Raw genomic sequence first — 18,466 nt, forward strand, 5'->3', positions numbered from 1 at the left:
TTATGTTGGTGATTTTATGGCTGATCTGGCATGGTTTCCATTCTGTTTATATTTTGGTTATATGATGTATTTTATTTATAGCTCTTGACATGTTTTGATAAGTTATTGAATGATTGATGAATTCATGGTCTAACAAGTGTTATTGCAACTATCTTGAGAAGGAATTAGACCTTCTTGGTGATTCTCAGATGAAGTGCAGACTCTTATGATTAGATATGCATTCATGACCTGTAGCTTCTATGTTTATCATATGTTTGACAAAATATCGATCATGTATTAGGCATGGCTAGGTCAAGTTCTTATTCAATTTATGAATGGTTAGCATTGTTAGCATCTTATTTATGTTTATGGAAAGTTAAGTACAATTATGGGCAGTATTCTGGAGGCTAGCCTTGAAAAGTGGCTCAGATCATGGAACCGTTGGAACATAACTGGAGTTTTTGCATCATAACCACGTGGAAGTAGGCTTATGAGTGTGTTATATCCTCATAATTGCACGCATGAGGTGCTATTGGTGAAATTATGGATTTAGGTTAGTGAAAAAGGGTTCCAACTTAGGGATTGGTCACCTAATACCTGGGTCCTGAGTGGTTTGTAGTCCCTGAGGGATGCCAGGAAGTTTTCAGTTTGTAGGTCCCACTTCCATAACTATAGAACTTGGAGGTCGGGTCATGTCATAGTAGCACTCATCTCATGTTTACCTTGTGGAGCTTGTAAAAGCAAGTAAATGTGGGAGGGGTTGTTACACTTTAGCACAAAGAATTCTTTCATTTGTTGAATATCTTAAAAAGGATATGGAAAACGATAAAAATAAATAAATAAAATAAAATAAAATTATAGATATTGAATTATCAACCTTTGTGAATAAGATCAACCAACTTAGTCAATTCCAAAGAACACAATAGAGCCTCCCATGACCCAAAATATTAAAGCAAGTCAAAATTGATTAGTCTGCAAGAATTAAGATGCCAGAGGAGGTTGTTGTTGATTGTGAAAATATTACACTAAAAGGAGCAAGGCCTTTCTCAAGGCTATTCAAGTTGTTAACGACCTCAAAGGCCCCCACATGATCATGTACTCTATGCTTGTGTCTAAAGATATTCTACATGAAGAGCCAGAGATCATTAAGGTTGTAATGGGTGCTGAGTTCAACAACCTAACCTATTTCTCAGAGGAATAGATAAAAAGTGATTATTTATGTTTGTAAACTACAATGAATATTTATCTACTGCAACTGCATATTTGCAAGAAATGTGAAGTGCTCAAGAAGAGATATTCAACTTACGTGTCAAGCAAGACATAACGGTCCCTCCACTAAAAGAGTATATTGAAAAATGGCTAAAAAATCACTACAAGACATTGTTAATATGTAATAATTGTCAAGCAATTAAATTAATGACATCCTCCAACCTATATAATGGAGCATCTTCTTCAACACCATAGAGTGTAGGTCCTTCCACGTCATTTTTGTGAGTAACAATAGTCTTTGAAGCATTTCCCTTCTTTCTTCCCGGTCTTTGATCATCCAACATTCTTGACTGCTTCTTTAGATAATTTAAGTTGATCCTTCACTGTAGCTCTTTCTTTCTTTCAAGTATCTTACATATTTATTTATCCACATGAGCCCAATCCTAGTCCCTTTATAGGACAAATTCATTTACTTGTACAACTCTAAATATCAAGATTTTGAAGAGTAATCTAGGCACTTAACATTTCCAAGATTTTAAAATTGTAAAATTATTTTTTAGCTCTCTGAGAGAGCTCCCTTTCGAGAAAATGATTCATTTGTGATTCTAATACTTATTTAAAGCAGTATGAATCTCATGAATGTTTTTCTATGCTCTCTATGATTTCCATGATTGAAATTAATCTATACCTCTCCAAGTATCTAGACCATTATTCTTTTGTCTCTATCTATTGTATTTCTTCAATGATGTTTAGCTCACAAATAATGAATGGAATGGACATGATTGAATAAATATCTTTGTCTATTTTTATTAGCTATTTGTTCTATTTACCATTCCTAGTCCACTCACATACATATGAATTGAATATATATATATATATATATATATATTAGAGTGTGTTGAAAGAGGAGAACCACCTCTCTAAAAATGAAGGACCTATAACTAGGCCCTATGAGTTTGACTTCTTTCTTGACAAGAAAAAGTATCAATAAGATGTCAATGTTAAGTAGAGAATGTAATGGGGTTCTATGTAAGTGGGTATAGTGAGTCAAAATCAATTGATGTCAAGGAGTCAAAGTCAAAGTCCAAATATGTGAGTCAAATATTGAGGTTATATCAAGTGCATGAAAGTCATAGAGAATTTCAAAAGTTTGTATGAGGATAAAAATGTTAAACTCTTCATTGAAGAAACAAGTCAAGTCAAATTTCACAGGCAAGAAGTCATCGTTGTTATATAATATAAGGGTGCATGTTTGGTGGTATCTGACACTCTTGAGTAAAATTATGTCAAGTCATATCATAAGTCAAATAAACTAAAGAATCTAGATCCAAGTAAAGTGAAGTTTAAGTCATGTCATTAGTGCATCAATTAAGTTTGCAAGCCAAGGTCGCAGGTCTCTTGTTGGGTCTTGATCAACTCCAATAAGAAACATCTTTCATATGTAAAAGTATGAAGAAGATTGTTGGTGTCTTGTTGGATGGTGGCACCCTACCTACAAGAAACAATTTATGTAGGTACAATGGAATATTTAGATGAAGAAAGATGACAACATAAATAAGAGTAATGAAGAATGATGAAGACATTGACACCATAAAAAAATGGCAAAGCAAGCGCAAGCAACATGAACATAGAATATGCAAGAAGAAGAAGATGACTCCATGAATGAAGCCGACAAATGAAGAGATGGTGAAGTAAACTTCACGAGAGAAGAAGATGAGAGAGAGAAGTGAAAGCAAGATGCAGAAAGAAGATGATGCACGATGAATGAAGATGAAGATAAAGAGAACATACTCCTGGAATTGAGAAGGAAAAGAATAAAGCAAAATAAAGAAGAAACTAGAAAATAATGTGGGAGAAGTGAAAGAAGAAGGAGAAGGAAGATTAAGATATAGGTAGGAGGACATGAAGCAAGGTAAATAATAGTACCATGTGTTCAAAAATGACATGTAGATGGAGTGAATCCATGAAAACAACATCCCTAAAGAGTGTAATGGTCCCTAATGTATTCGATGTATGGAAATAAAATGTTTGTATTGGTATGGAGAGGAAAGAGCTAGAAAGGTCTTAATGGAAATATAATATGCTCGAGTCAATGTAATGCTTGATGAGGTGAGCTTACCCCCATTGAAGAGGCATTGGTGCGGAATGACCACTTGTAATGAAAGAAAAAGTGGCACTTAATAGCCACTTGTTGTGATTGTTGTGACCAATTGATGTAATAGATGTTTATCGTAAGTTGAAACCACATAAGGTTTGTATGGTTAAAGTTAATCCAAAAAAACCTAGGTTATGCTTTTGGGTAAGCCAAAAAACCCAAGTTTATGAATGTTGATGATGTATGGGGAGTTGAATATACAAATATAAAGATATGTTGTTAAACCATGTATGAGAAAAAATTTCCTAGAGAATTGATAGATACAATAACTAGTGACCCATGTATGTTGATGGATGGTTACTTTTTCATATGGACTCAAATACATTATTCATGTTTTCGCAAGTATAATGTGAAGATAAATGAAGATGAAAGAGGAAGTCCAAAGAAGAAAAGTGCAAAAGATTGTAGATGAAGACAAGACCAGTTCAAATGAAATTTGAAGATAGAGAATTCACAACTACGCGTTAAGGGCGAGTATGATGCAATAACTCCTGCTTGTGAATTATATTTAATATCTAAATTATGAAATGAAATGTAATGATGTAGACCACTCATAAAAATATACAAAAGGTTGAGAGATTGGGAGAAATGAGTGAAAATAGGGATGAAGATCTATTGAGAGATTCATGGAAAGATTTGAGGAGTAGTTATGGTGGTGTTTAGAACAAATTTCTCAAATATGATATATTTGTTATGGTCACCATTAATGTATCTAGTGACTGAATTGTACAATACAACCACATACGAGAATGCTTTTATAATATAATTTCCCCTTAGGGGGTTTACTGCATCAATATTCTTTGTGTCACTTGTTTCATGAATGGTTATTATAACCAATGATTTTTGAATACAATAGGGGATGCAAATGACAACAAGATATAGCGGGAGCCTTATTTACTATGAGTATGGAAACTAACGACTTTACCAATAATTTTTTTCTCAAATCCCTCACTTGCACATACTATACTATTACAAAGTTCCAAGGTCTTCTTCTTCATTGTCTCCTAGAATAATATGGCCTTTTTCTCAAATCGCTCACTCGCGCACACTATACTATTACCAAATTCCAAGTTCTTATTCATTGTCTCCTAGAATAATATGGCCTTTTTCTCAAATCCCTCCCTCACACACACTATACTATACCAAGTTCCAAGGTCGCCTTCTTCATTGTCTCCTAGAATAATATGGCCTTTACATGGATAGTGAATTCTCATGTTCACTAATATATCAATATCTTACCACATGGCACTCCATAGAGTTTTGAAGCCAAAGATGCACATCATCTCAAAAAAAGCCACAAGAGTGGAATTGCAAAGCATATTTAATATCATATAAATAATGCAGGGCATCCAAATGTTTAGGGCTACTTCAGATTTCTCACCCAGCGCAACAACAAGGAGTAGCAAGTGTATTAAGATAACCCAAGTTCTAGCCTTAAAGAATATGATCAAGAAGTTTCATAGGATTGCCAGTAGTCTGTCACCAAAATGATGGCATTGTTCCCTTGTTAAGAACAACTTGAGGAACAATAGGTTGTAACTTAACATCTTGGTTAACAAAGCAAATAATTATTACAAACTATGTAAATAAATAAAACAAACTAAATTCCTTGGCATGGAGCTTGTTATTGAGATTGTCATTAGATATCAAGAATAAAGAATTTGGGATTATTGTTATCAACTGGTAACAACAACAATTAGGAGAATCTTAAATGGGCTCCACTGGATAATTATGTAAAAGCTAGTGATTAGAGATCTTTGTCTCTCAAATACAAATCTTGATCCAGACCATTCCTTCCATCATAATTTCCCATTCTCGATGATCTGAAAACAAGGTAGCTGATTTTCTAGCTAACATGGTTTTCCAAACAAAACATCTATCTAACAACATCATGATTTGATCAGGCATGGTCAAAATGGAAGGATCAGTTACAAACCATCCTCAACCAAGATAAAAGCATCCCTGATTGGGATGCGGGCATATGTGCCAACAAGAGGGGGGGAAGCCTACCACCTTGTCGCCTCCCATCACATTTAAGAGGGGGGAATGGTGTGGCTATCTTGCCCCATGTAGCCACACATGTTAACCATCATACATTCCCTTCACATTAATATGGAAACCTGTATGTTGTCTATGATCTTTTGGCCTGGTAGTTGTGGCTCTATGTTTTTTTGTAGCCCCTACAACATTCACCCCACATAAGTGGGATATTCCCCCCATGGCATTGGCTTTGTGGAGACCTTATCCGTTTGTCATGACCCTATGTTCCTCTACAATCCCCATGGCATGACTATGCTACAAGAGGAATATCTCTCTCATGGTACTAATTTTGTGAGAATTTAATTGCACGATGGTCTGGGCTCTTAGGAAGTTGGTCTTCAGTACATGCACTTGTTGTTGACCATTCGCACTTAGAGTAGGGCGATAGTGGCTGAGGATGAGACCTTTGGAACATCAGTAGGGGCGACAATAAAGGACAAAACCAATGCGGGAGGTGACTGGAAAGGATCTAACCTTTGTCTGATGCATTTCCAAGCTTGGCGGGCTAACATTTGTGGGGTAATTTGTTCTATGACCAAGCTCTACATGATCCAGATCCAAGAGCCAACCGATCCCAAACTTGATCTGGCTTAAAGCCCCTTGAATAGGAATTTGATTCTTAATGTTGATCTTCTGACTTGATTGCATTAGCATGATTGAATCCAAGTAAACTTGTGAATGTGTTGATAGTCTCCAAATTCATTACTTAATGCATTTAGTGATCATAATTGTGAAAAAATCATGCATAAGAAAACATGAGACAAGAAATCAAACACATAAGAAAAGAGATCACCGAGTTGGTAATGAATTTCACTGAGTGTGGGTTATGTCTCCGGGCTCCGCTCAATTACGTAGCTACTCCATTAATTGCTCTTCAATAGGGCACTCTTCCCCTGTTAATTCAATAGATTTGAACTCTCACATCAAGTGGCAATGTCTCTCCTTCAAAGAGATGTTCAACAAAAGGGATGAACTCTCACTTATGTCGCAATGTTTCTCCTACAAGGAGACATTCATATTTGACAATACAAAAGGAATGAACTCTCACAACACATGGCATAAACTATTCTCCCTTTCTCCAACTTAAAGGTGCTAAACTCTCACATACAGTGGCATAAGTGTTCTCCCTTCACAATCTCCAAGTTAAAGGGCCTAAATGAGACTTACATTGGTTTCCATGCCAAAACGATCCATCGAATGCTCAAACCACAAGAAACACAACACCAATCAAGGCCGATATTTGAATTTTGATATATCTAGACCTTTATAAGTTGTTAGCAGTTCTAGTTTCCCTTGTGGCAAACTGTGATAGGACTCATTTTAAATGATGACATTTGGTTTTGTATGATGATATTTTGAGGCAATAGAAATCTTAATTAAAAAAAAAGAGAAAAGAATGTGGGATTACTAAAAACAAATTTCAAAACCCTATCTCCTTTGCAATGAAAGGAGAGGTAGAAGGAACAATAATGCAAACTAAAATGTTGGTAGGGCATCGATGTCTTGATGTGATGTCAACACTGAAGGATTGAAAAACGAGTGTGACAAATAAATTTAGGCCCATATTTACCCTTACCTTAGTCAAAATGTACTTATACAATTGATGCACCAATGCACCTACATCTTATATGGATTAATGCACTTATGATACATTGTCACGTCGACAAGGGAAACACCTTGTCTAAAAAAATGACATGATGCATCATTGAATAATAGGTGCACACTACAACATACCAACATATATTTGGTATTAAATAGAAATCGTGCTTCAAGAGATGTGGAGCAGTATGCACTATGTTTCACTTGAAATATCACACACTATACACCAACCTAGATCCATCTTAACTCGAGATCTACCAAGCGCCGAGAGGGATCAAATCTCTTTTTACTCTAAAAGAAGTTTATATATCGAGATATTTGATCCATCTAATATATTGGTAGATTCAAAGTTTAGATGGATGTAGGCCGGTTTGATTTGCCCATTTAAATAGGCTATATTCTGCATGAATACCATTGGTCAATACCATAAGCCATTTTTATTTTTATTTTATTTTTATATGGTTATTTTTATTTTATTTTGACCTAGTTAAAATGTTTACATTACATTACATTAATCTTTCTTATTTAATTTTAGTTTAATTTGTATGTAATTTGACTTAGTCAAAATGTTAAACATTACATTATAACAACATTATATTATAACATCTTTTTCATACTCGTTAATCTTTTTTATTTTATTTTTACATTTAGATTTGTGCAATTTGAGGGAGTCAAAGTCTTGTATTGATAATAATAATAATAATTATTATTATTATTTTTCAAGAGAATTCTATGACATTCAGATTGTTTGGTCGATTGTTTTGAACCACTAAGTTTGGTTCATCATCAGAACTATTTTATTTTATTTTATTTAGACCGAGTCAAAATGTTTACGGGCATTCCAAGATCTCCCCCATACATGTTTGCTTTCAGATTTAATTTAGAAGATATAAGATGAAAATAAAATAAGATATATATAAAATATTTGGGTTTTGAAACGATTTATGATTTTTGGGCATGTGGTATTAATAAGCCATGGTATTGGCCCACGGTATTGTAAAAAAACCTATTTGCAAGTTAATAATATCCATAGTAAAAATGGGGGTGAATATACACGATTCAAAATCTTGATATATTGTAAGTTTACTGTAAGAATTAAGTTTTTATGTACTTATTAATTCAAATTAAATATGGCTAGGAAATTATTCTTTAAACCACCGCATCTCACACCTTTTTGCTTTTAGATTTAAGTGTTATAAATTTAAATTAAACTAAAATATTTAAAAAATTGTTGACATACAATATTTCTTATATAATATTTCTTACGTTACACCTAACACCTATACATCTCCCTAGCATTGTGTTGTAGAGCGCCTCTCGACGCAATTACAATACAAGGAAATTTTTAAAAACACCATCTTGTGAATGCAAGTTTCCACAATTATTCATAATGCTTGTGTTACTTTTGGAGATAATATGTGTGCAAGAGCATGAAACATCCAATGTTTAAGTGGACACTCCAATTAGATCATTCGAGAAACAATTGAAATTGAAAAATACGCTAATAATTTCAATTGAGATGATAGCTATAAACTCAACCAATCTTGTAAGCATGTTATTCATTGCCTTGGTCAATAGATGCCCTCCTTTGCTGCCTTGATTGTCTCTTTCAGATTTGCTAATTTTCCCATTTATCCTCTCTTCCTAGAAGGGTAAGTTTTCTTTAGTTGCATTCCCTTCCCCACTTTGCTTGTTCCCTTCTCTCTTTTATGCATTCCATTTCATTGATTTATCTCCTCATTACAATTTTTTCTAATCCCAAGATATTTTTGTTCAAACTTCATGATTTTAGTGATCCCCTAGGTTTACAAAGTATAATTGATTATTTATTTAATTTCACTGAATGTCTAAAAGTCTTTTTTTTTTCCAAATTTTCTTGCAACGACTAATTTTTTTTTTTTTGTCGGTTTCCTTTCCTCTTCCTTTTTGTTTGCTCATTTTTCTCTATTATTACGCTCCCTAATTTGTTTTGTATTACATTACATTGATTGATCTCATTATATATTTGTATTTTCTTGAATGTCTAAACCTCAAAATCACTCTTTAAATTCAAACCCCAACACTCTTGCTCGATATATTTCTTAGCTTCTTTTTGTCCATAATGATGGGTGGAGTGTCCACTTGAAATGTTGGACGTTTCATGCTCTTGCACATAATTTATTTCTAAAAGTAGCAGATGCATTGTGCACCATATTCTTAGATACTTCAATTGACTTATGATGCATAGGTGCACCACATGGGGCAAAACCTTTTTTTTTTTTATAGAGTGCTTCATAAAATAATATGTGCACCTTACGATATCAAACACCATTTGTGGATGCTTAAACCCATGCACTTTAAGAGACGTAGAGCATTGCATATTGTGTGTCATGTAAAACTTTACATGCCAAATTATTTTTTTGAAAACACATCTTGTGATAGTTCTTTGCAAGTCATTAAGTGTATTGTTGCCTACAATGTGTTTTTCTTTTCCTATTGTCGCCCATTCGATGTGCATCAATCATGGAACATCAACATTCATTATTCATTGTATTCAGAGTAGTGGTCCACAAATGTCAAATAATTTCTGTAGAAACCTAATTAATTTTAAAACTTTTGCTCACCAACTTAACATAAACCTCTACTAACAATGAACATTGAAAATTAACTCTATTGAAAGTTCATAGTGAAAAACATCACAAGACTAAAGAAAATAACTTAAATAAAGGATGATATATTGACATGGTAATTATGTGCTAACCAACTATTGACTTCAAGATCCAAGTAATAACATGGTAATTATGTGCTAACCAACTATTGACTTCAAGATCCAAGTAATAACACGATAATTATATGCTAACCAACTATTGACTTCTAGATCCAAGTAATAAGATTTAATCCAACCATTCACACTGGCTCAAATGGACCCCCTTTCAAAATAATAATAATTTAAGAAACTTATCATTACAATAAACTTAATAAGGATCCTCTGAAGAAGGTTTCCAAAAGTGTGGCTCTTGCTATAAAATCCAGTAAGTCTATTAGCTCGTTCATTCATAAGCTCATCGAGAGTAGCCCTCTTACCCCCAGGATCTATGACCTTCCAAAGATTCATAAGGAATGGGCTCCTCTGAGACCCATTGTCAACACTATAGGAGGCTCGACCTATCTTCTTGCTAAATATTTAGCGTTGAAGCTTAAACCCCTTGTTGGCCGTACTAAGTCCTTTGTCAAGGACTCTACTGCGTTTGTCAATGAGTTAAAGAGTTTTAAGCTTGATCTGGATGACAAGCTTGTGAGTTTCGATGTGGTCTCCCTCTACACTAATATTCCTATCAATGAGGCCATTGAAGTCATTAAGCATATTACAGATCCTGATACGACTGGATTAGTTGGTATTTGTCTCACCTCTACTTTCTTATCTTTTTATGGAGAATTTTATGAGAAAACTTGTGGTGTCGCCATGGGTTCCCCCATCTCCCCCATGGTAGCTAATCTATTCATGGAGGATTTTGAATCAAAAGCCTCATCCTCTTCGTGTCTTCTACCTAAGTTGTGGAAAAGGTTTGTGGATGACACTTGTGTCATCTAGTCCCATGGTAAGGAGGAGCTGGACCCTTTCTTCCTTAATCTTAACGATCAATCTAGTTCCATAAAATTTACCATGGAATTCGAAAGTAATGGTAGTCTACCCTTCCTTGGCATCCTCCTTTCCAGGAATAATGATGGTTCTTTTTCTCATCAAGTCTATCGGAAGAAAACTCACACAGAGCAATATCTTCATGCTAAATCTCATCATTTCCCGGCTCAAAAGCTTGGTGTTCTTAACACTTTAGCAACTAGACCTGTAAGAGTTTTTGATGATAAACACCTTAAAGATGAGAAAGCCCACCTCCTTAATGTTTTTCTTAATAAGGGGTACAATAAACACCAATGCTCTAAGGCTTTCCTCAAAGCGGAAAAAGGTCCCAGAGCTAAGAAAGAACCAAAGGATCAATTTTCTGCAGTTCGTCTCCCTTTTATCTAAGGGACCATTGACAAGATTGCCAAGATCTTAAGGAAGCATAAGGTTTCGTCAACCTTTAGGACTCTAAATATCATCCGAAGTTCCCTAAGATATGTCAAAGACCTGGTGGACCCTAAAAATATGAAAGGTGTGTATGTTATCCCTTGCTCTTGTGGGACTCCCTACATTGGTGAGATCAGTCACTCGATTAATCAAAGGATTCATGAGCATGCCGCTAACACCAAGCATGGTAGGACCTACTCCTCTATGTTGGCAGAACATGCAGATAAACTAAGCATCACATCTACATTGAGGAGGCCGAGGTCCTTGCTAGGATTATTCATTTCCACCATCGTATGATCCAAAATGGATTTTGGATAGACTCCTAAGTATAAATGTCCCTCACAGAGGAAAATGAAAGTCCAAGGAAGTTCCTGGACATAGCCCCATTGTAGAGATCTTTTCATTCTGAATCTACTACAACTTGAATGGGCAAAAATGGACTTAGGATGCAGAAGTTATTGCTCAAAGAAGATGCCATCTGTTCCTTAGAAAAAGAGGCAAAATCCCCTAAAAATGGCAAAAAACCCTTATAAAGGGAAATCGCATCAAAAAAAGGAAAAGGGAAGGACTTAAGTGGAGGCGGAAGAAACCCCGATCTGCCGATCCAATCAATCAGATCGGAGGCAGACACATATGCAATATCGGGACCCTGGATCTGGCGATTCTGATCGTGCGATACGCCGATCGCTGATGATCGGATCGACGAATCAGCATCGGCGATGTACAAAACCCCTGGGCCGTATGCAACGTGATATGCTACAGCGATCGCGACGGGCAATCTCAGTCATCGGATAGCGAGAGGAATGGACGGCTAGGATTAAATCGGATTAGCGATTGTCGGCCCGATGGATTTCATAAGCGCAATTCATAAAATTTGAAATCCGGTAAAAGGGGATTTTCTGTGTATTTTCGCATTTCCGCTATAAAACCAAAATACAAAGGAAAACGCCTGAAAGCGATAAAACTAGACCCGAAGGGGAAATAGAGGCGCGATTAATGAAATTTGAGTTCCGTAGGCAGGATTTCGGGCGAGCCTTAGGCAGAAAGCGGTTTTAGGCTGGCTCTGCCCGATCCCATACAGTGAACGATGCGTGGCTGTCAGAGGAGAGAGGAAAACTGCCTTTTCGGGCGGGTAACCACCATATTCCTAAGCAGCTTGAGATCGTATATGGACCGTTGGATCAGAGATCCCACAGATCAACGGTGGAGATTGCGACTGCAGCCAAAGGCAGACCCAAAATGATTATAGGGTGGATGCGATACATTTTCAAATCTGATAAAAAGGATTTTGTCGGGTTTTTGAAGGTTTTCCCGTGTATTTGGGATTTTGCCCATACACTAATGCAATGCGATATGGCGCCTAATGGCGGACCTGATAGGGATTTAGGGGCGATTGAATGCAATTTCACGTTTGGAATACGCGTCTGATAGTGTATTTTCCGGAAATCTTTGTGTAAGGCAATTTTCTCAGTTTTCGGGATTTCGCCATGAAACGACCCTGATTCCTTCAGTAACCGCTCCTGATCATCATGCCACGCATCAGCAGGTGTTTTTACAGGAAATTATGCATTTAGAAGCCACAGAGCCAGATGGCCAGTTGAACAGACAAGGAGCAGGGAAGTCGAAGAGGCACAGGGAGATGATTGAACGCAGGGAAACGACTAGGAAAGCCGAAAAGCCAAGAAAATGCCTCAAAGGAGCCCAGACAGCTTAATTGAGGAGAGAGTTGAATGCTGAAAGTAGTTGTAGAGTCGAGAGAGCAGAGGGAGACCGAAAGCTATTGCGGAGAGCAGCTGAGGGAGTCACTTAGAGGTCAAGTGAAAAGCTAGGGAGCTGCAGAGAGCCGAAGAATCCAGAGCCGAAGAGCCAGAGCCAAAGCCAAAGCCGGAGAGCCCGAGCCAAAGCTAAGAGCCAGAGCCAAGAGCCAGAGTCAAGAGCTAAAGCCAGAGAGCGAGCCGAGAGCCAGAAAGCCGAGAGCTTCAAGAGCCAGGGATAAAATGGTGTCTAAACCCATTGTTTCTGTGTAAAATAGTGGAATTGAGCCAAGGGCTTGTAAAAGGACTTATACCATAATCCCAGAGAGCCTAGTCGAGTTGACTAGAGCTCACAGAGACGTAGCCCAAGAGTTTTGGGTGAACTCCTAATTAAATTGTTGTTCTGTGTGTTTTGTTTTATTGTTGCATTGTTTACTGATATACATATGTTGTATCAGCATAACAACAGAATATTAAAAGCACATAAACAGTTCTAAAACAGACATAATCATACACCTTATTTTCAAGCACATATTTAATTTTGCATTGGTTAATCATAAATACTTGGGAATAAATAAACTTTGGAAGTGGGAGAGGTTCTTGTAAGTTAGACAAGAAGCCTAATTGCCCCATTTTCAGATCAAGTAGTATCGGAGCTGAGATTTATTAACCACACCTTCAAAGAAGGTTATATCAAAATGCTTGATTGACAGAGCAAAGATTGCTTGTCCGAAAGGTGTTTGGGCAGTCAAGAATTAATTGTCTGATTGATGTATGCTTGTTTGCAGACTGACTCTTGTCTGAGTTCACAGAGGTGAAGGGAAAGCTATTGATAGCTCGGCCCAGGAAGGACAAGAGGGAAGAAGGGTTGAAGGCATTCTTCTATTCCAAAGGACCTCAAAGCGATCCTTGAAGCACAAGAGGTTTGTTGCAAAAGGTTGCTTAATAAAGCACTTTATTAATCTTGTTTGAAGTTCTTTTGTTCATTGGTATAATGACAACTTCTACAAGTGAATCCTCAAATTCCTCCTTCATCACAAGACTTTATGATGGATACTTGAAGCAAGACTTGTTCACCATGATGGATATGGTGAGAGAAATGTATGAGGATGGAAGTAAGAGCAGCAAACTTAGAGAGCAGTTGAATTCCATGAAGGAAGAGAAACAGTTGCTTTCTGACAAATTACAGGAAATGGAGAGGCAACTTCATATTGCAAATATGAACCTGAAAAGGATGCATGAGTTGGAGTCATAGTTCTTTGTTGCCCAAGAAGCCTTAGTCAAGTATCAACTCGAAGAAGAGGTAAACCATACCAGTTTGTCTTCAAATTCCTCTAAGAATGCTTATGTTGGTTCTTTTGAAAAACATACCAAAGGCATAGGTTCCAAGCTAATGTCCAAGATGGGCTATGAAGGAAAAGGCTTGGGTAGACATGCACAAGGTATTGTTGAGCCAGTAATAATTGAGGAAAGGCCTAAGTATTTGGGTCTTGGCTATGGACAAGCTTATGGAGAAAGTTCCAAAGTTGCCATAAAGACCATTAAAACAGCTCCAAGAAGGAGTTGCATTGCAGGTCTTCAAGAGTGTGAAGGTTGTATTCAGGTGGAATGAAATAGCTTGAAACATCATTTGCAAGATTTAGGTGTTCAGAAGCACACATTTAAACCAGAGAGTTGTGGAAACTCTAACAGCCTGGAAGAGATTGATGGTGTTCCAAAGGGAGCCACTTCTTCATTTGCTCCACCTCATCATGAAGGAAATAAAGGTTAAAGAGAAGGATATAAATCTGGTTCTAAACATTTTCCTTTTGACTGTGCAAAGCATGATAAATTTCCACATATGTATGGGAAAAGAATTGCATGTTCCTTTTGTGGGTTGGATAACCATAATGTTTCTAGATGTTGGAAGAGAATGGCCATATACAGGAAACTTTTGAAGAAACAAAAGCAAGAAGCCAAAGGTCCATTGGACAAGGCAAATCATGTTGTCAAGAGGATGCACGTGTAGTGCACTTACTGCCATAAGCGAGGACATCTTACTACAGAATATTGGACATTGAATCTAACAATGCTTCCACCAAAGTTGAAGAAAGTGGAAAGAGAAGATGGCAGAAATGGAAAGGAAGATTCCATGATTGATGTGTCTCAGGATGATTCACATGTTGATGCTGATGTGCAGAAAAAGGTAGTATCTTTGAAAGGGACCGGTGAGAAATGGCTAGAGTTCTTATCCAATTAAGGTTGCATGTCTATTGATGCATCTATTTGAATTTCTTTGTTAATTAGATGCAAGTTGCAAGTTCTTACCAAGAAGGTGAATGTAAAAGTTGAGTAGGAGACTCACTTTATTGCTGCAACTTTATATTTCATTTCAGCGTCGAAAGTACAGTGTGCCTAAGTGAAAGTTGAAGGATGAAATGCATGAATAAGCATGATGTGCAAGAACATAGGGATATTGATGTTGTCCTTATATTTGAACATGTATGTGTAATTAACTTGTAGGGTTGATTGCTTTGTTGTAAACATGCATGTAATGCAATGTTGACTTGAGAGAAGTTAACTTGGTCTCCAAGATGGAGATAATAATGAAGTGTTTCATCTTCTGAAAAGAGTCCTAGTGGTCTTTTTCTACATGCTTGACTTGAAGGGTCATTTGTTTAAAGGCATGTTTTGTGGGCTTGTTATCTAGTCCATCATTTGTATGCAGATGTAGGACATGGAGGTGTTCACAAGTTGTGAAATCTGTTTCTTTTGTTGATGCAGGAGTTTAGGCCATCCAGTTGTTGTCTGTATTTCTGTTGTTGTTGACAGCTTGTCAAACAGATACAAATGAAAGTTTTGTGGAGCAGATGAACTTCACATTTATTTGAGCCACCTTGGATCAATGATCAAGGCAAAGAAGTTCAAACCACCTTCTATGACCATTTCAGCAGAAGTTCTGCAGGAAGGCAAGGAGGAAGATAGTTCTTCCCGGGAAGACCAGCCCATCTAGGAAGGGACGTGGTCAGAGACTTTGGTTCAGGGGCACTATGCAAGGCAAGTGTGGGGAGGCTGAAAGAAGAGGGTGTTGTTACTCTTAGGTATTGTTCAGATTGGTATATCAGTCTTTTGGAGACCAAAAGTTCTTTTAGTGGGAAGGTGTTATCCAAAATGGATTTTGGATAGACTCCTAAGTCTAAATGTCCCTCACCGAGGAAAATGAAAGTCCAAGGAAGTTCCTGGACATAGCCCCATTGCAGAGATATTTTCATTCTGAATCCACTGCAACTTGAATGGGAAAAAATGGACATAGGATGCAGAAGTTATCACTCAAAGAAGATTCCCTTTGTTCCTTAGAAAAAGAGGCCCCTAAAAATGGCAAAAAACCCTTATAAAGGGAAATTGCATCAGAAGAAGGCAAAGGGAAGGACTTAAGCGGAGGCGGAAGAAACCCCGATCCGCCGATCCGATCAATTGGATCGAAGGCAGACACATATGCGATATCGGGACCCTAGATCTGGCGATTCCAATCATGCGATACGCCGATCGCCTATTGTGCGATACGTCGATATGCCGATCACCGATGATCGGATCGACGAATCGGCATCGGCAATGTACAAAAACCCCTAGGACGTATGCGATGCGATATGCGATAATGATCGCGATGGGAAATCTCAGCCATCAGATCGTGAGAGGAATGGATGACCAGGATTAAATCGAATCGGCGATTGCCGGACCCAACGAATTTCATAACCGCAATTCATAAGATTTGAAATCCGATAAAAGGGGATTTTCTGTGTATTTTTGCATTTCCGCTATAAAACCAAAATATAAAGGAAAATGCTCGAAAGCGATAAAACTAGACTCAAAGGGGAAATAGAGGCGCGATTAATGAAATTTGAGTTCCGTAGGCAGGATTTCGGGCGAGCCTTAGACAAAAAGTGGTTTTAGGCTGGCTTCGCCCGATCCCATATAGTGAACGATGTGTGGCTGGCGGAGGAGAGAGGAAAACCACATTTTCGGGTGGGTAACCTCCATATTCCTAAGCCGCCCGAGATCGTATATGGACCGTTGGATCAGAAGTCCCGCAGATCAACGACGGAGATTGCGACTGTAGCCAAAGGCAGACCCGAAATGACTATAGGGTGGATGCGATACATTTTTCGAATCCGATAAAAAGGATTTTTTCGGGTTTTTGAAGGTTTTCCCATGTATTTGCGATTTTTCCCATACACTAATGCGATGCGATATGGCGCCTAATGGCAGACTCGATAAGGATTTAAGGGCGATCACGTCCAGAATACGCGTCCGATAGTGTATTTTTCGAAAATCTCTATGTAAGGCAATTTTCTTAGTTTTCAGGATTTCGCCATGAAACGGCCCCAATTCTTTCAGTAATCGCTCCTGATCATCATGTCATGCTGTAGCAGGTGTTTTTACAGGCAATGATGCATTTAGAAGCCACAGAGCCGCAGATCCAGATGGCCAGTCGAACAGACAAGGAGCAGGGAAGCCGAAGAGGCACAGAGAGATGATTGAATGCAAGGAAACGACTGGGGAAGCCGAAAAGTCGGGAAAATGCCTCAAAGGAGCCCATAGAGCTCAATTGAGGAGAGAGCTGAATGCTGAAAGCAGTTGCAGAGTCAAGAGAGCAAAGGGAGACCGAAAGCTACTGCGCAGAGCAACCGAGAGAGTCACTTGGTCAAGTGAAAAGCCAGGGAGCTGTAGAGAGCCAAAGAAGCCAGAGTCGAAGTGCCAGAGCCAAAGCCAGAGCCAGAGAGCCTGAGCTAGATCCAAGAGCTAGAGTCAAGAGCTAGAGCCAGAGCCGAGAGCCAGAGCCAGAGCCGAGAGCCAGAAAGCCGAGAGCTTCAAGAGCCAGGGATAAAATGGTGTCTAAACCCATTGTTTCCGTGTAAAATAGTGGAGTTGAGCCAAGGGCTTGTAAAAGGACTTATACCATAATCCCAGAGAGCCTAGTCGAGTTGACTAGAGCTCACGGAGACGTAGCCCAAGAGTTTTGGGTGAACTCCTAATTAAATTACTGTTCTGCGTGTTTTGTTTTATTGCTGCATTGTTTACTGTTATACATATGTTGTATCAGCATAACAACAAAATATTAAAAGTGCATAAACAGTTCTAAAACAAACATAAGCATACACCTTATTTTCAAACACATATTTAATTCCGCATTGGCTAATCATAAAGACTTGGAAATAAATAAGCTTTGGAAGTGGGAGAGGTTCTTGTAAGTTAGACAAGAAGCCTAAGTGCCCCATTTTCAGATCAGGGCCTTAGAAATCGAAAGGAGACCCAATAATTTAAACATAGACGATGGTTGGAATATCAACAAAAGTTGGGTCCTTGCCTTGTCATCTTAATTAAAAATTATTATTTTTTCAATAGATTTTCTTTTTTTATTATGTATGTTTCTTATTTGTTTATATGGTTTCTGTTTTTAAGTTTCTCTGATGGGTTGAGTTTTTATCTTCTTAGCCCCTCTTATCTTGTTTTTTAGGTTAGACCTTGTTTATTTTATTTATTCCTTGTAGCTTCCGTAAGGCCTTTGCCCCTTATATTTTTAACCTTGTTTCTTTAATCTTTCTTTGATTAATTTGAGTTTGAATTTTATTAATTTACATTATTTGATTTAATTTATTTATGACATTGTTTCTCTTAAGTTATTTTTTATGGTCTTGACTCCAT

This window comes from Pinus tabuliformis, chromosome 5_1, assembly GCF_031772625.1.
Source record: "Pinus tabuliformis cultivar Carrire ecotype Pingquan chromosome 5_1, CPIR1, whole genome shotgun sequence".
Taxonomy (NCBI): domain Eukaryota; kingdom Viridiplantae; phylum Streptophyta; class Pinopsida; order Pinales; family Pinaceae; genus Pinus; species Pinus tabuliformis.